Source organism: Pituophis catenifer, unplaced genomic scaffold (assembly GCF_029215685.1).
Source record: "Pituophis catenifer annectens isolate HBS135680 unplaced genomic scaffold, rPitCat1.0.hap2 SCAF_4, whole genome shotgun sequence".
Classification (NCBI taxonomy): Eukaryota; Metazoa; Chordata; class Lepidosauria; order Squamata; family Colubridae; genus Pituophis; species Pituophis catenifer.
This window is the reverse complement of record NW_027256884.1, coordinates 38,674,391-38,680,390: the sequence shown is the minus strand read 5'-3', so window position 1 is coordinate 38,680,390 and position 6,000 is coordinate 38,674,391.

Genomic DNA, 6,000 nt, shown 5'->3' with positions numbered 1-6,000 from the left:
CTGTATAAAATACTCCAATCATTCCGCATCCTTAAATGACACTGCAATATAGGACAGTCAGGAAAAAAAAATGGCAAGTGCTTCAAAATGAAATTTGTCTTTTTCTAGCAGTTTACACTTGTTAGTATGGTATTTTCATCAATGAATGCACAGCAGTTTTTTAAAAAAATAACTACCACCTTATGAATCAAGTAAGGTCTAAGGCCACAGTGACCTTCATGCTTATATGGAAAATCTAAAACTTAGTCTTTCTCCACTATATCATTCATTAAACCGAAATGTTATTCCATTTATAGTTGACAGTCTTTTCTTACCAATGTTTTTACATTCCAGCAGCTGTTTCTGACAACAGAGAACATAACAGAACTGCATATAAAGAAAAAAAATATATTGGAGGGCAAAATGAATTAGAGTTGCCAAATGTGAGCCAGGATCCTTAATGCACTTTCAGAATTGGTCTCTGTAGGACAAATGGGATGAATATATTGCCTGGGGTGATAGAATTGGACCCTCTGCCCCACACAGACGCCAATCAGAGTGGCAGCTGAATATTCTTTCAACCTTGAGGATTGGGAGAAATTTTTATTTCTATCAAGTGGCATACACAACGTAGCTTTATTTATTACAAATAAATACATGAACCTATGCCACACCAGAGACTAATTTATGAACCATAGAGCCTACAAAACAATGTCCTTCAGTAATTTGCAGTGGCTGCTGTTTGTATGCTGCTGTTTGTATGTGCTGTGTTGGCTATATTAGTTCATTCCAACGAAGGAGAGGACTCACCTGCTGTAAGGGAAAATTATGGTAATCCATGCCACGTTATTTATTTTCCACTTTTTATTGCATAGCATAGGACCAATTTATGTACAAGTCTGCTTAGTTCTTTATGGTCTACTCTGAACTAGCATGGAATAATTGTTTGCAGGTCCTGCTACAGGTACATTACTTTCTCTGGCAGAGTTTATCCCATATTGTAAATTGAAGCATTATTATTATTTTGAAGGGATTGAAAACTTACTTGCTTATTCAAGCTGTTTTAATTTTTTTAAAACTATCTTCACATTTTTATAATTTTGTGCAATATTGTTTCAATAATATTTAAGGCCTGTTTTCTTTAGATGTTTTAATTATATTTTTGTAAGTCACCTGGAGCTCTTGAGAGTATATGGATACATAAGTAAGACAAAATTGTGGGCTATTCCTTAAAGCTTTTATATAACAGAATGAAGTCTAGGAAGTGAGTGTTTGGGCTATGAGTCAAACTCAGTAAATATCCATGACTGCTTTAATTAAGCCTCAGATTGACTAAAACAATATTTGAAGTTCTGAGGTCACTTATGAGAACGCTACTGGTTTTTCAACAGCTATGAAAACTTTGTATCAAGACCATGACAAAGTCAGCTTCAATGTTCTTTCATTCTTGCTAATGAATGGTTTTTAAAATGGCCATGTGGTTGTGTGAGTACTAATTAGTGGATCTGATTTCTTGCTTGTTAATTTGACTTTTGCTTTCCTTAACAAAATCCCTCCAAAAACCCAAACATGTTTGATCATTTAGATCCAGTCACTAATTTCCATTGATGCACAAAATGCTGGAGAATTTAGTTATTTCTGTTCCTGACATCTGAAGGATGTGGATAATATAAATTTATTCAGGTCTAGCTATCGTTCTGTCAGATTTTGTCCCCTTAGTAAGCATTTTATGCTGGAAACTAGATGGGAGGGAGTGAATACCTCCATGGCAGAGTAAGATAGGATCTAGTGGCATTGTTTGGTCTTTCTCGAAAGGAACATTTTGACACTTAGTTTTGGGAGGCTCCTATTCTGCACAATTACCATTAGCCTATGGCGACCCTCAGAGGGATTGATAACACTTCTCGTGTTATTTAAATATGTATGAAGCTGTTGGCAAATCTGTTCAACATTTTGACATTGAGTGTTGTAAGATCCAAGGCAAGTATTCTAATTCTAAACCCGTATCTGATGCTGATGAGGACAAAATGTAGATAGGGGGAATAAGGATTTCATCTGTATTGGAAGGCATTTTGAAAAGTCAGGTACACAGCTAAGGTAACTCTTCTTTAGCCCTTAATTCAGTAGTCCAGATTTTAGTGGTTGCCTAGAATATAATTTACACAAGTAAGAATGATATGTTAGTAGACAACATTATTTTACTGACTGGAATAAATTGCCAGTTTGCACCTATAACATCTTATCTAGCTTGAAGCCAGGATAATTTAAAGGCTGTATTCTCTATTTATGTTAACTGGTACTTTTAAGTTCTTAAAAATTTTTTGGTCTCATCTTCTGCATTCCAGGGAACTGTTTAATGGGAATCTATGCTAGTTTCCCTAGAAGTTGCTCCCAGTCTTTGGAAATGTTTAGTCCGGAGGTCTTGTTAATTCTTTCTCTTCTCCTCTTGCTGGCAGGTTGACCTTTGGGATTTAAATAGGCTACTTCTGAGTTGATAGGTGCTACTTCTTTTTTCTTTTTCTTTTGACGACCCTGTAATTTCTTGCATCTAGATGGAATCAGCATGACAGAATAGAACTGAGAGTTTATTGGTCAGATGCCCTTCCTGACACCTATGCAGAGTTTGCTTTGCACCGAGAAATATCTGCCGCCACCTAGGATCGAACTTACAGCCTCCTGATTATGAAGTGAAAGCTCCACCTCTAGGCTACCATGACACTATTTTGTGCTACTTCTTTTATAATTAATAAAAAATAATTTTTATTATTATTTTATATTTTTATTAAGGGGATATGGTGGCCTAGTGGTTAAGATGCTGGGCTGTCGACTAGAAAGTGAGCAATTCAAGACCGAAATACTGCATGATGGGGTCAGCTTCCATTCTTGCTCCAGTTGCTACCAACTAAGCAGTTTGAAAGCAGGCAAATACAAGTAGATAAATAGGTACCACTTTGGTGGGAAGAGTTAGGGTTAGGTGTACAGCATTCTGTTAGGTGTACAGCATAGTCATGCTGGCCACATGATCACAGAAGCATCTTTGGACAACGCTGGCTCCCTCAGCTAGGAAATAGAGATGAGCAATGCACCCTACAGTCGGACATGATTGGATAGTGAAAACCTTTACCTTTTTTAAACCTTTGACTTCTTTTATTAGGTAGAATTGCAATGAAATTTCAAACAGACTACTTTGTTTTTTATTTTGATTTATATTGTATTTGGCTATCTCAAGTAAGTTAATAAGTAAATAAATCCAGAAGATTACTCTCTTCCTGTCCTTTTATTGGCCAGATAATTTAGTTATTGTACTAGGATATTAGGGGTATGTAAGTGATGTAAGATGTAAGTGATCATAATAATCTTTTAACGACCCTATAATCTTGTGCAGGGTGGAGTCTGGACAACTGAATGGAGCAAGCAGAGTGTTTAATGGCCAAATGCCCTTCCTGTTGCCAATGCATACATGTAAGCAATCAACTGAATCATAATCCAATGTGCAAAAGAAGAAAGAGGGACCTGTTTGCTTCTGATAACCAAAGTATCACTACCTAGCACAAGGTGGTATCAACAGGCTTGGTGAAATACACTACCAGAACTTCCTGAAGTAAAATAAACTTGGGGTAGGAGTGAAAAGATCTCCAAAACTGCACAGGGAGTGAAAAGACCTACAAACTGAATTAAGAGTATTCAGTTCCCATGAATGGACTATTGAAAAGAAATGGAAAACCAGACCTGAATATTTTACTTTATAACAGTTGTGGTAGGTCCTAATTGTTCCCCTGACAAACAAACTTGGGAAAAGATGACATTAAACAGACTTTTTCTTTCTTTTCTTTTCTTTTTTTAATTTAAACAGTAAGATAAAATTACAAAAGCTTCTGAAGCAATGTCTCTATGCAGGGAAAAAAAAAACAACCCATTGAAGTAAACTCAAATTACATACGCAGCCTGGTACTAGGCATAGTTACACAAAAATACATGTTGTGTTGTGTTCTCTTCCAACTCAGTGTACATAGGACTGCAGCTTTCCAAAGTAATCTCCACATTTTCTCAGAAGTCCTATGGATCTCAGTGGGAATTAATCCCAAATACACATGCGTAAGACTGCATGTTAATCATTCACAAACAAAGCAAACAACATTGGAAATATAAGTTATCCAAAAGGCATGGTACCAAACCAAATACTGGTGAAGTTGATTGAAAGAATTTTGTAACGGAACTTCATTTCTTTGTCTTTATTATAGTAGAAATATTGTAGAATGATTTTGTCTGAACACTAGAGGAAAATGTTCTAAAAATGTTTATGTTTTTCTTATAAAAATGAAGAATTAAACTGGGTATTGTTCTAGTCTATTTTTAAAATGTAATCTCATGCAATATATGACTGTTTAGGAGCAATGATGATTAAGAAGCCAGGAAGCAGCTTAAATTTGAATCAAAGTTTGTATTTCCCTGAAAGGTAAAATTCCTCATTTTCATAATGGGTATGTAGGTAATGGCCTTAAAATTCAAGTAATCAGTGAACAGAGTCTTAGCAAGTGCATTTTAAAACAACTCCATGGATATCAAAATGCCTGTTTTCACAGTGACTGACAGCCTGGGACAATGGCATCAATGAAAGATGTTCCACCCTGCCAAGTGTCACTGAAATGCAGTAAAAGGCAAAAAAAAAAAAAAATTGTGGTTCATGCACATTTTGTTATGATGAAGTCTATTGTCTTTGTGTGTGTATACGTGCGCACACACATACACACATGTGCCTTTGAATCCGAAATTGATTCCTGGTAACTGCCTGGACAAGTCCCTGCAGTTTTCTTGGAAAGATTTTGGAAGTGGTTCGCCATTGCCTGTTTCTTAGGGCTGAGAGAGAGAGAGAGAGACTGGCCCAAAGACACCAATCAGCTTCTTGACCAAGGCAAGACTAAACTCACAGCCTCTTGGTTTCTAGCCAAGTAGTGTCTTAAACTCTACACCAAATTGTCCTCCCACTGTCATGGCAAGGTGGGCAATATATTTGTTCTCTGCATGATTTATTTCCAACACACTATCAGGGTAAAACAATTTTAATTTTTTGCTTTACATTTTAGTGTACCTCTATGCAGAGATCTAACAATTTAGGCAATCCTAACTGATATATAGTTTGTATAGCACATATTTTTTTATCCTTCATGCAGGAAAATCAAACTTTTAGAAACTGTCAAGGCTTTAATGAGCTATGATTTTGTTCTTATGTGCTAGTAAGATTCAGACTCTGTGGGTAATTTTGGTAGATTGGTAAATTGGTAAAGTGGTTCAACATTGTTCTAATTCATGCCATTTTGTATTCATTTTTAAAACTGCTTTATAATTTGGGATGAGGAGAATTATACCAAGTTAAATAAATAAATCTTCCTTTGTATGCCAGACTTTGAAAGCGTAGTACATCTGTAAATTTCAATTCAACTCAGAATAGAATTGGAAGGGACCTTGGAGGTCTTCTCATCCAATCCCTTGCTCAAGCAGCAGACCCTATACCGAGCAGACTATATACCATTTCAGACAAGTGGCTGTTAAGGCTCTTCTTAAAAACCTCCAGTGATAAAGCACCCACAACATCTGAAGGTAAGCAATTTCACTGGTTAATTGTTCTTACTGTTAGGATATTTCTCCTTAATTCCAGTTGCTTCTCTCCTTGATTAGTTTCCATCCGTTGCTTCTTGTCCTGCCCTCTGGTGCTTTGGAAAGTAAGTTGACCCCCTCTTCTTTGTGGCAGCTCCTCAAATACTGGAATATGGCAGTCCCTCAAATACAGTATTCTTTCAATCCTTCTTTTCTCTAGACTAGCCATACCCAAAGTTCTAGGTAGTCAACGGGGGTTCTGCAGTTGCTCTTCTTGTGGCCTGCTACAATGCAAGCAATATCATTGGAGTAACCTTTTATCATCATTGGACTGATTAACAGTTTTATATTAATTTTTCATACCGACAGTGGCATGTTGCACTTTTGGAAGGGTGCTATAATATGACTATTAACAGAAAAAAGAGA